Below are 14,357 nucleotides of genomic sequence, written 5' to 3' on the forward strand. Positions count from 1 at the left end.
TGCGTATGGCTCTGACCAACAACTGAGAAACACTTGATCCTACCAGGAAAAGGGCTCTAAAATCAAGGATTTACAGCAGATTATACAAAAAAAATTAGATGTTGTGCACTAATACTGCTTTCAGTACAACCGTAGTCTGCATAAACAAATGGGTTCAGCCTCATGCTTTAACCACAGCATCAGTCCTGCATGACGTGTGCCACAGAATTAGAACTGGTGCAGGGAGTATTCCACAAACACTACAATTGGTGGTCAGCCTGTCTACTGTGGGCCCCTTTAGTAATAGCATCAAGCTATGTGGTTTTTTTCTTTCTACTCTTAGTCACAGACTCATCACATCGAGGTGCAGGACTGAATGGTACAGGAGAGCAGCAATCACACTGTTGAATACACGCACGCGCGCACACACACACACACACACACACACCCACGCACACGCACACACACACACACACACACACACACACACACACACACACACATGCTAAATACTGACCTACAATGTGGAATTTGTTCACAATGTAGGTCTATTTTGTACAGTAAATTATTATGTATATCTATATAGCCTATATATGTGTGTGTATGTATGTATATTTATTTATGGTATATATGTAATATACAGAGTATATAGACATATATACATCATATATGTATATATATGCAGTATACATATACAGTATATATATATATATACATATATATCATATATGTACATATATTATATGTATATATATATATATATATATATATATATATATATATATATATATATATATATATATATATATATACAATATAAAGACATACATATACAGTATATATACATCATACAGTATATATGTATATATATGCAATATACATATACAGTATATATATATAGTTATATATCATATGTATGTATAAATATATACTGTATATATACAGTATATATAAATATATGTATATTTATATATCATATTTATCATATATGTATATTTATGCTTTATGTATACAATATTTTTGAGTATTTATCCCTATATATACATACAGTGTATATATTATACATATATATAATATATTTTGATAAATTATACATCACACATATATAATATATTATATATTTATATTTATGATGTATCATACAGGGCAGCACGGCGGCACAGGGGTTAGTGTATGTGCCTCACAATACGATGGTCTTGAGTCGTCCTGAGTTCAATCCCGGGCTCGGGATCGTTCTGTGTGGAGTTTGCATGTTCTCCCCGTGACTGCGTGGGTTCCCTCCGGGTACTCCGGCTTCCTCCCACCTCCCAAAACATGCACCTGGGGATAGGTTGATTGGCAATACTAATTTGGCCCTAGTGTGTGAATGTGAGTGTGAATGTTGTCTGTTTATCTGTGTTGGCCCTTTGGTGAGGTGGCGACTTGTCCAGGGTGTACACCGCCTTCCACCCGAATGCAGCTGAGATAGGCTCCAGCACCCCCCGCGAAAAGGGACAATCGGTAGAAAATGGAAAATGGATGGATGTATCATACACATATATAATGTACAATCAAAAATAATGCTGTCAAGCAATTTAAAAAAATAGTTTTTAATTAAGTAATTACGTCTATAATTAATTATTCTAATTAAATATTGTAGTAAAACAAAATGAAACCCAAAAAAAGAAGGATAATATATAGCAAAAATGCACAATGTAAAAATAAAAGGCTGACGTGCTAATACTACACTTAAAATAAAAACTTTTTTCTTAGGCTTTTTAAAAAATATATACATACAAATATCGCTTCTCGGTGGAAACGTTTGGATACCCCTCATATAGACAAACCTGTTGAAACATAATATTAAAGAGTATCTTCACAATTGCACATTTCAAACCTTGCACATTTACATGTATACTCTGATTGCACAGCATTGACACTATAATAATAAATAATACATAGTGTGTTAATAATTTAGCTTCTATTTTATTTTCTTTATTCTATTTTTATCCGTACTGTCTATAAATGTTGCTGCTGTCCATCTATCTTAAACCATTCACATCAATCAGATAATATGTATTTTTTATTAATATATATATATCCCCAAGGGGATGGGACAAATGCAGAGGACAAATTTCACCACATCTAGTGTGTGTGTGACAATCATTGGTACTTTAATCTTTAATCTTAATATATATATAAATATGAAAAAATAAAATACATATAAAAAATACAAATATACACTTTTTATTATAAGAATTTTAATTATTTATTTGATTTCTCTTATTTCGGTATTTAATTTATTTTCCACTAATATTCTTTGCAATGATAGCAAGCTAACTTGGTCATTACTCTGAGGAGTAGTGCTGCATCTCTTTTGGTCAAGCTTAAGTCTGTAAGAACCTGTGTGGGCGTGCATGCTAAGAGACATGGATAGCTATATTTTTTTCTTTTTTTTTTTGCTAATAAACCAAACTGAATGACCACAGAAAACCCTGAATGAGGCTCTTTCACAAAACCACTGCAGGAGCTGACTACACGTCCCTCATGGCGAAATCTCAGTCATGTACACTACGTGAGAAAACCACCATTTGCTATTAGTAAGGATGTCACGATCAGGGTTTTATGCTGCCGATTTCGATACCGGTCGATACCAATACAGATACTGATAACATGTATTAACTGTAAAGTTTTCTATTCATTTATAGAGAGTGTTATTGAGAGTTCAACAATATCAACACAATATTCAAACTAGTTCCTTATTCCCCTTTATTACATTGAGTACAATTGTTTGAGCAAAACAAAGCCAAGAGTACACAATAGCTAAACAAAAGCAAAAACTATTATTTACCACTATTTTAAATCTTGTGGTGTTTCCCTCAAAGTCTTTCTGTGTCCAGAGAATTACTCCTTAAATTTATAAACAAAAGCATAATTTTTTTAAATAGAAAATACAATAGCAGCATAATCACTCTAGTGTCAATCATGTACTGACTGTGACAATAATGACCCTCCAACATTTGTTGTTTTGTTATCCCCTCTCTAACTCTTATTAATCTACTTGCTAATTTCCTATTTATAGCTGCTTACTTTCTGCTTTACTATGCACTTATTTCTTCTGGGTTTTTTTCAAGCGAGCTTAGCCATTAGCATGCCTGCTCCTGGCTTTCTCTCGGTGTGTAACATGTTTAGCCTCGTCCTCCAGTGATAATGCTACATGAAAATGATACTTAAGCTACAAAGAAATATAGTTTATTTTCTGTATTGGAGGTGATTATTATTAACTTAAGGGAGGGTCTCCACACTGTGTATGGAGACACATAATTAGCTGTTAGCCGCTTGTCAGCCGGGGGACTAAAAATAAATACAGTATCGGCCAGAGGAGATCGGCATATTAAGGCATTATTAAGCAATGGCTATCATGCACTTTTTCCAAAAAAATGGCCTATTGATTAGCACGTCCCTCACTATTAGCCTCATCCCTGCAGAGGTAAAAAATGAAGTGCATTTTGAAAAGTTATTGTTTAGATAGACACAAAATATGAATTGACTATAAATAAAAACCTCAATACTGTATGTCATATGTATATTTTGAGCTTACCTAAAAAGCAAGATTATTGGACAAACATGGTGGAATCAGCTTACTTATCTGGCAATGAGCTCCCTCAAAGCCGGGCTGGCAGTTGCAGATATACTCGTTGAAGACATCACCTCTTCTGGTGGGAGCGATCACCTGGCACAAGGCATCGTTCTTACAAGGGTTGGGACTGCAAGGCCCTAAGAGAAGCAAAGCGAATAATGACAGTAAGCTTGCAATTCAATTTACGACTTATTCAGGACATTTTTTTTAGCGGCCTTGCCTGTTTCTGTAAGGTTGCATGTGTCTCCAGCAAAACCGTCCGCACAGATGCAGATGAAGGGCTCTTCTCCTACACCTGTCACGCACGTCGCCCCATTATAACAATGATTCACCTCGCAGTAGTCACCTAGGGGAAATGTTGAGAAATGTCAAACAATTATGTCAATATGGACAATTTTGCTACATATTCTGTCATATAGTACAGGGTCCCCCAACCTTTTTTCCACCAGGCACTAGTTTAATGTATGCATTATTTTCACGCACAGGCTTTCTATGTGTGGCAGATAAAAAACAGCAATAAAAATAAGCATGAACAATTAGCCTTTGGCTATAATCTGGCACATTAACATTTTATATGTCCATTTATGTGCACTACAGTGCACATAAATGGACCTGATACCAATATTTTGGTACCGGTACTGGTACCAAAATGTATTTCGATACCTTTCGGTACTTTTCGATACTTTTCTAAATAAAGACGACCACTCTCTCCACATTTATCAATGATTGCCGCATTTTAGCTGCTTGATATTTCTGATTAATTAAAAAACCTTGTCACGGACTTCTAATAACCAATTGTAGTATATATATATATATATATATATATATATATATATATATATATATATATATATATATATATATATATATATATATATATATATATATATATATATATATATATATCCATCCATCTTCCTCCGCCTATCCGAGGTCGGGTCGCGGGGGCAGCAGCTTAAGCAGGGAAGCCCAGACTTCCCTCTCCCCAGCCACTTCGTCCAGCTCCTCCCGGGGGATCCCGAGGCGTTCCCAGGCCAGCCGGGAGACATAGTCTTCCCAACGTGTCCTGGGTCTTCCCCGTGGCCTCCTACCGGTCGGACGTGCCCTAAACACCTCCCTAGGGAGGCGTTCGGGTGGCATCCTGACCAGATGCCCGAACCACCTCATCTGGCTCCTCTCGATGTGGAGGAGCAGCGGCTTTACTTTGAGCTCCCCCCGGATGGCAGAGCTTCTCACCCTATCTCTAAGGGAGAGCCCTGCCACCCGGCGGAGGAAACTCATTTCGGCCGCTAGTACCCGTGATCTTGTCCTTTCGGTCATAACCCAAAGCTCATGACCATAGGTGAGGATGGGAACGTAGATCGACCGGTAAATTGAGAGCTTTGCCTTCCGGCTCAGCTCCTTCTTCACCACAACGGATCGATACAGCGTCCGCATTACTGAAGACGCCGCACCGATCCGCCTGTCGATCTCACGATCCACTCTTCCCTCACTCGTGAACAAGACTCTGAGGTACTTGAACTCCTCCACTTGGGGCAGGGTCTCCTCCGCAACCCGGAGATGGCACTCCACCCTTTTCTGGGTGAGAACCATGGATTCGGACTTGGAGGTGCTGATTCTTATCCCAGTCGCTTCACACTCAGCTGCGAACCGATCCAGCGAGAGCTGAAGATCCTGGCCAGATGAAGCCATCAGGACCACATCATCTGCAAAAAGCAGAGACCTAATCTTGCAGCCACCAAACCAGATCCCCTCAACGCCTTGACTGCGCCTAGAAATTCTGTCCATAAAAGTTATGAACAGAATCGGTGACAAAGGGCAGCCTTGGCGGAGTCCAACCCTCACTGGAAACGTGTCCGACTTACTGCCGGCAATGCGGACCAAACTCTGGCACTGATCATACAGGGAGCGGACCGCCACAATCAGACAGTCCGATACCCCATACTCTCTGAGCCCTCCCCACAGGACTTCCCGAGGGACACGGTCGAATGCCATCTCCAAGTCCACAAAACACATGTAGATTGGTTGGGCAAACTCCCATGCACCCTCAAGGACCCTGCCGAGAGTATAGAGCTGGTCCACAGTTCCACGACCAGGACGAAAACCACACTGTTCCTCCTGAATCCGAGGTTCGACTATCCGGCGTAGCCTCCTCTCCAGCACACCTGAATAGACCTTACCGGGAAGGCTGAGGAGTGTGATCCCACGATAGTTAGAACACACCCTCCGGTTCCCCTTCTTAAAGAGAGGAACCACCACCCTGGTCTGCCAATCCAGAGGTACCGCCCCCGATGTCCACGCGATGCTGCAGAGTCTTGTCAACCAAGACAGACCCACAGCATACAGAGCCTTAAGGAACTCCGGGCGGATCTCATCCACCCCCGGGGCCTTGCCACCGAGGAGATTTTTAACTACCTCAGCAACCTCAGCCCCAGAAATAGGAGAGCCCACCACAGATTCCCCAGGCACTGCTTCCTCATAGGAAGATGTATTGGTGGGATTGAGGAGGTCTTCGAAGTATTCCCTCCACCGATCCACAACATCCGCAGTCGAGGTCAGCAGAACACCATCCTCACAGTACACGGTGTTGATAGTGCACTGCTTCCCCTTCCTGAGGCGGCGGATGGTGGTCCAGAATCGCTTCGAAGCCGTCCGGAAGTCGTTTTCCATGGCTCCCCGAACTCCTCCCATGTCTGAGTTTTTGCCTCCGCGACCGCCGAAGCCGCACACCGCTTGGCCTGTCGGTACCTGTCCGCTGCCTCAGGAGTCCTATGAGCCAAAAGAACCCGATAGGACTCCTTCTTCAGCTTGACGGCATCCCTCACCGCTGGTGTCCACCAACGGGTTCTAGGATTACCGCCACGACAGGCACCAACTACCTTGCGGCCACAGCTCCAATCAGCCGCCTCGACAATAGAGGTGCGGAACATGGTCCATTCGGACTCAATGTCCAGCACCTCCCTCGTGCCATGTTCAAAGTTCTTCCGGAGGTGGGAATTGAAACTCTCTCTGACAGGAGACTCTGCCAGACGTTCCCAGCAAACCCTCACAATGCATTTGGGCCTGCCAGGTCTGTCCGGCATCCTCCCCCACCATCGCAGCCAACTCACCACCAGGTGGTGATCGGTAGAAAGCTCCGCCCCTCTCTTCACCCGAGTGTCCAAAACATGAGGCCGCAAATCCGACGACACAACTACAAAGTCGATCATGGAACTGCGGCCTAGGGTGTCCTGGTGCCAAGTGCACATATGGACACCCTTATGTTTGAACATGGTGTTCGTTATGGACAATCTGTGACGGGCACAAAAGTCCAATAACAAAACACCGCTCGGGTTCAGATCCGGGCAACCATTCTTCCCAATCACGCCTCTCCAGGTTTCACTGTCGCTGCCAACATGAGCGTTGAAGTCCCCCAGTAGAACGAGGGAATCACCCGGGGGAGCACTCTCAAGTACTCCCTCGAGTGAATCCAAAAAGGCTGGGTACTCTGAGCTGCGGTTTGGCGCGTAAGCGCAAACCACAGTCAGGACCCGTTCCCCCACCCGAAGGCGGAGGGAAGCTACCCTCTCGTCCACCGGGTTGAACTCCAACATGCAGGCTCTGAGCCGGGGGGAAACAGGAATTGCCACCCCAGCCCGTCGCCTCTCACTGCCGGCAACGCCAGAGTAGAAGAGAGTCCAGTATATATATATATATATATATATTGTTAATTTCCATGCGGACATATATATATATACACTACCGTTCAAAAGTTTGGGGTCACATTGAAATGTCCTTATTTTTGAAGGAAATAACTGTACTTTTCAATGAAGATAACTTTAAACTAGTCTTAACTTTAAAGAAATACACTCTATACATTGCTAATGTGGTAAATGACTATTCTAGCTGCAAATGTCTGGTTTTTGGTGCAATATCCACATAGGTGTATAGAGGCCCATTTCCAGCAACTATCACTCCAGTGTTCTAATGGTACAATGTGTTTGCTCATTGGCTCAGAAGGCTAATTGATGATTAGAAAACCCTTGTGCAATCATGTTCACACATCTGAAAACAGTTTAGCTCGTTACAGAAGCTAAAAAACTGACCTTCCTTTGAGCAGATTGAGTTTCTGGAGCATCACATTTGTGGGGTCAATTAAACGCTCAAAATGGCCAGAAAAAGAGAACTTTCATCTGAAACTCGACAGTCTATTCTTGTTCTTAGAAATGAAGGCTATTCCACAAAATTGTTTGGGTGACCCCAAACTTTTGAACGGTAGTGTGTATATATATATATATATATATATATATATATATATATATATATATATATATATATATATATATATATATATATATATATATATATATATATATATATACAGGACTGTGATCACTGACCATATGGCAACTTGTGCCGCCTTAGAGCATGTGTGGGCAAAATCAATTGTGTGATCATTCCGCGTTTAACCATGGTTAAACAATGCCATAAATCACATGTTAACTTTGACAGTTTGACACTTTATCTATTTTTCTTGGCTTCATGCATGCATTTGGGCATCTTGATGTATTTGTTGTGTCTGCCTTCTTCAGCGTTTTATATGAAAAAAATGTAGTGGTAGTAAATCCTTATGTCCGCTATAGAGGTCATTGGAAAAAATGACTTTATGTTACCAAAACAAGCTCAAACAATTTAACAATCGTGCTTAAAACACATTCAATACTTAAATTTGCAATTCCAGTAGGAATTGCGTGTGAATGCCCTATATACGTAAGCCGGCGAACTGCCTATACGCGTGAGTGGAACTGAACTGCTTGAATGCCCAGAGTGAGTGGAGTGTGTGGATGTTGTAACAGTTCGAATCGGTTGAGAAATGTGGAGATTTTTGTACATTGCCCATTAATTTCCTGGTAATTCCGGGTAATCAGGGAATATTCTGAACCAGGAAACATGCTGGCTTGAGTATCCAAGGCGAGTGGAGTGTGTGGATGTTGGAACAATCGAATGAGAAATGTGGGATATGCAGTAGATTGTATAATGCCCATTCACTGTCAATGGGGAGAAAATTCCGGGAATTTCCAAGAATTTTGCGATATGGAAAACATGTTTAGCATTCGATATATTAGGAAGAGTAGTGTGGGGGGATGGTTGAAAGGTCGGAATCAAGTTTAACAATGACGCAAATTTTTTTGAATATAAGGCATTGCAGAACTATGAATATGTCCATTCATTTGAATGTGATTTTCCTGGAAATTTTGGGAAAACCGGTAATTTGCTAGCACAATTGTCCGAGATGATATGAATGGGTTGGTGTTGGAATTTTTGAAAACGGTCGAACAATGTTGATGTAACAACAGTTTTTTTGTACAAAAAATAATAGGAGCGTTTTGTTGTCCCAACTAAGAGGAATGTTTTGAAGGTCGAATGGTCAAAAACGGTTGAAAAATGTGGACTGTGAAAACTTTTAAGGAAGAAGTAAAAATAGGGACTGAGTTTGGAAAACCGGGAATTTTTTTGAACTTGGAAAATGGTAGTGTAGTTGTCCAAAGTGAGTGGAGTGTGTGGATGGTGGAATGGTTCAAATCAGGAGAAATGTGGGAGTTGTGCATGTTTAAAAATTAGTCCATTCATTTTCAATTGGCAAAATGTCCCTAGGAAAACTGGGAATCTTAGGTAATCCGGGATATTTTTTGGGGGGGTAGGGGGGCCTCACGATTCCTGGTCGAGCCAAACGTTTTGATACTTTTAGGGTTCCGTTTGGACAAAAATGGTGGGCTGTGGAGCACACTAAACTTTTGCAACATAATAATAAATAGAAGATTTTTTGGTGTAGAATCTTACATGTGTGAATGCTTATTAAACCTGGGAAACACTCAATAACTGTAGAAAAAGTTAATGACAGGTTAAATTCATGTTGCATAGTGAATTGCATTTCAAATATCTTTTGAAACCTTGCTGTGAAATGCTTGCCACTGTCAAAACAAAAGTCTTGGATTGGATTGCGAAAATGAATCCAAGAAATCCAATGGGAGTGGCAAGAAGCAGATTTATGAGTCACTCCAGGACTTTTCAGTCATAATCTGTTTACTCTTCTGGGGCCATTCCATGTCATGCAATTCACTCTCAGTGGTTCTTAAACTTTTGTACCTCTGGGCCTAACTTTTCCACCACAGAGAGGAAAATAATTTACAGTAATTAGTAATCTTACTCCTTAATCATATTCAATAATTATACCTAATTTACTTACAGTTAAAAATGGTAAGCCTTGTAAAATGATATAAAAGCAAGCCTTAGTTCAAACTGACAAAAATAAATACTGATCAAATATACTGCAAGAACTCAAAAACTGAATAAATATATTTTTACATTTTATATATGTATATATTCATCCATTTTCTACCGCTTGTCCCTTTTGCGGTCGCGGGGGGTGCTGGAGCCTATCTCAGCTGCATTCGGGCGGAAGGCAGGGTACATCCTGGACAAGTCGCCACCTCATCACAGGGCCAACACAGATAGACAGACAACATTCACACTCACATTCACACACTACGGCCAATTTAGTGTTGCCAATCATCCTATACCCAGGTGCATGTTTTTGGAGGTGGGAGGAAGCTGGAGTACCCGGAGGGAACCCACGCTGTCACGGGGAGAACATGCAAACTCCACACAGAAAGATACCGAGCCCGGGATTGAACTCAGGACTACTCAGGACCTTCGTATTGTGAGGCACATGCACTAACCCCTGTACCACTGTGCTGCCCATATGAATATATGTATATATAATATATGTATATATATTTTATTTTATTTTATTTACATACAATTACACAGTGCTAAAATAACAACATTATGACTCAATTAAAAATAAATAATAACATATGATTGTAAAAAAAAAAGGTTAATAAGATTAAAGTGCAAATGAAAATACAGCTTCACCAATTTAGACATAATTTTTGCACTTAAGAAACTCCTATGACTTTAGCTCCAGACTTCTTCTGTTTGGTTGAAAAGTGTATCAAAAATGCTTGCCACTGCAGCAAAATTCTTGGGCGGCCCATTGGGGATGCTCACGGCCCCAGCCCTATGGTTAATAAACACTAATGTAGACCACACGAAGTGTTTCAAATGTAGAAAAATCATAATAATAATATGCATTAACACCATGGCACGGACATATTGTATCGTCACGCAGTGGAGTCTGTCTAAGCCTTGTTGAATAACATAATTTCTCTCTCATACCTTTTGCAAGGACTATTTGGGTGGCTCGCAGAACAAAGTGAAATCAGGATTCATGACAAAAGTTAAAGTTAAAGTCCCAACGATAGTCACACACACACCAGGTGTGGTGAAATTATCCTCTGCATTTGACCCATCCCCATGTTCACCCTCTGGGAGGTAAGGGGAGCAGTGAGCAGCAGCGGTGGCCGCGCTCGGGAATCTTTTGGTGATTTAACCCCCAATTCCAACCCTTGATGCTGATTGCCAAGCAGAGAGGCAATGGGTCCTATTTTTATAGTCTTTGGTATGACTCGGCCGGGGTTTGAACTCACGACCTTCCAGTCTCAGGGCGGACACTCTAACCACAAAGCCACTGAGCAATAAACAATATAGTGTCCTGATACAACCTTTTCACTTCCAGTACCGATTTTGGAGCCTTGAGTAATGTACCAATATTGATTTGATACAAATTATACAAAATGGATGGATGGATATACATCATTTTTTTATTATTTAGTTCTATAATGCGGAAGGTTACAAAAGGCTTGATCAAGTGAAATGACTCAAACAGAGAACAATAGTAGGTATATAAACATTATCCTAATTATTATTAAGCATCTGTCATTAGGTTAAAATTGAGCGGTATTTTCTTTTTTGGCAACACTCATTGGCCACAACATTTCAAGTAGGCTAAATGATGCGTTTGGTACCAAATACTTTTCAATAGGTTTTTGCCTTGGAGACTTTGCATGCTTAAGTAATATGCAATTATAATTATTTGATACTTGATTATATTAGCATTTAGGACATGTATTACGTGTGTCTAGCTGTTGTGTAGCTGCTAGCTCCTAGTAGCCTACCATGTTTACGTTTTCAGTGATATGGGATTTTTTTTGGGGGGGGGGCAAGGGGGTCGGTCCAATGAAACCGACGATCTGTCTTCTCAAAATGTTTTTATGGGCACAAGAAAAGTAGATTCTTTGGGTTTTTAAAGGTAGACATTGAGTCCTTTTGAAGCAGATTTGTAGATTCAAAAGATTGAAGTAGTTTTGGTAACTTTTTAGGATACTGTATACTGGAAAACAACACGATGGTTGGACATTATGGACTTACTACTTTTTCACATAAAATCATGAAGGTAGTTGATGCTATACGGATGGATGGGTACTGCTAAGGATCTGATATGATATCAGCACAAATCATCCATCCATCCATCATACATCCATGTACAGTATGTGTAAGTAATATGCAACTACAAATACAAAACCTAAAACCAGTGAAGTTTGCACGTTGTGAAAATCGTAAATAAAAACAGGATATAATTATTGGCCAATCCTTTTCAACCTATATTCAATTGAAGAGACTGCAAAGACAAGATACTTAACGTTCGAACTGGAAAACGTTATTATGTTTTTCAATTATTAGCTCATTTGGAATTTGATGCCTGCAACATGTTTCAAAAAAGCTAGCACAAGTGGCAAAAAAGACTGAGAAAGTTGAGGAACGCTCATCAAACGCTTATTTGGAAAATCCCACAGGTGAACAGGCTAATTTGGGAACAGGTGGGTGCCATGATTGGGTATAAAAGCAGCTTCCATGAAATGCTCAGTCATTTACAAACAAGGATGGGGCGAGGGTCACTACTTTGTCAACAAATGCGTGAGCAAATTGTTTAAGAACAACATTTTTTCAACCAGCTTTTGTAAGGAATTTAGGGATTTCACCATCTACGGTCCGTAATATCATCAAAACGTTCAGAGAATCTGGAGAAATCACTGCACGTAAGCGATGATATTACCGACCTTCGATCCCTCAGGCGGTACAGCATCAAAAAGGATATCACCACATGGGCTCAGGAACACTTCAGAAAACCACTGTCAGTTTACCTTTTGTACTGTCTTCAGTAAAATACAAGAAAATACCAACACTGTGCGCTTACTGGAGAACATGTAAATGTGAACTGTCCAGCTTTGCATACATACATGCGCTGCAGGATTGATTGTATCAGCGATTTTACATGGAAGATGATTTTTTTTTGCTGTCCGATAGTGATACCCGTTATCAATATCACTATCGGACAACCCTCATTTTAACAATAATTGCACTGTATACTTGCCAAGTCATTAGTGATGACCTGCTGCAAATATGCAAACATGCAGTTCTGTACTGTACAACAAAAACGGACACAAACATGAAGCAGCAGCGTGTCCGTGTGTGGTCGGGATTAAGAGATTGCAGGATTAACCAGGTGGGAGAGAAGCAGGGAGCTCTTTCAGGAAAGAGCAGTTACACAACATGACAGTGTTTCCCGTAAACAACAACAACACATCAGGATGTGTGAATGAGTGCAACAGAAGGTGCTGGATGCAAACACAGCTGCCAATGAGATTCTCAACAGCCCAGACATGTTTGGTGCTATTTTCTGTCAGGTCACGTGACCATGATGTGCGTGTGTGTGTGTGCAGGTGCGTGAAGTTGGCAGGACATTTCCAGGTTGATCTTGTGTTAGGTGAGCACACAGCTGTTCTTGTTGGCTCCAGACAGCGGCACATATGGCGCTATTTTTCTCTCCATCTGTATCGCCTCATACTGTTACCACAAACATGTCCTCCGGGACAACCGGGGTAAATATTGTACAACAACATGACTGCAGATGTACTTTTGAAATGTCTTATGAATGTCTCGTACTTGTTTATCCGGAAACATACCCGTGGTAATATAGGGTAAACAACAGCATGGGTCTGACAAGTAACAGATTATTCTAAAAATCAATCACATGAGCAATAAATGATGCACCTGAACTAAGAGACGCACAGGCAGAACGTTACATGTAAACAGGAAACTCATACATATTTAAAGGAATGTAGCACGTTTATGTCAAATTCCAACTCTAATACTTATTTAACTTATTTCTATGAATTGGTAATTCTATTCTTATTGTATTGATACCTTTGTATTCATGTAACCATTCTTCACTCTGCTTCTGCCTACTTCTATTCAGACTTGTTGACAGTGAACAACTGGAAATATGTGATGTACCATATTGTAACTGTATGCATGTTCCAAATACAATTGTATTCTTTCCTTCTTTCTTTTCTTACTTGACTGTCTAAACCAGTGATTCTCAAACTGTGGTACGAGGTACCACTTGTGGTATGCCAAAGAAGTCTGTAAATATGTACTGCATATGGAGTATCATTGTTGATGATGTTTGTGCATTGTGTGTAATGTTACAGTGGCCAACAATAATAAATATACATGTTAAATAATACCTCTGCCTTGTTTTTAATCAATACTTAGGCCTACTATGCTACTGTATTTTAATGTTGGTCATTATGGTGGTACTTGGAGAGCCAAGTGTTTTCTGAGGTGGTACTTGGAAAAACGTTCTAAACGATTGATCTATTGATATATATCAATTGATACATATCCTATTTATTTTTTCTCTACTAATTGGAAAATGGTTACACCTAAATACAGGAACTAAACAACTTTCATAACAGAAATATGTTAAAACTAGGGCTGTCAGAGTTATTAACAAGTTAACTTATGTGATTAATCA

The 14,357-nt window shown here is 40.2% G+C and overlaps 1 pseudogene; it reads right to left on the reverse strand.

Moving 5' to 3' along the window:
* Positions 1–14,357, reverse strand: part of LOC133638748 (EGF-like repeat and discoidin I-like domain-containing protein 3) — a 33,353-nt pseudogene that overhangs the window by 18,046 nt on the left and 950 nt on the right.

Source organism: Entelurus aequoreus, linkage group LG02, assembly GCF_033978785.1.
Source record: "Entelurus aequoreus isolate RoL-2023_Sb linkage group LG02, RoL_Eaeq_v1.1, whole genome shotgun sequence".
Taxonomy (NCBI): Eukaryota; Metazoa; Chordata; class Actinopteri; order Syngnathiformes; family Syngnathidae; genus Entelurus; species Entelurus aequoreus.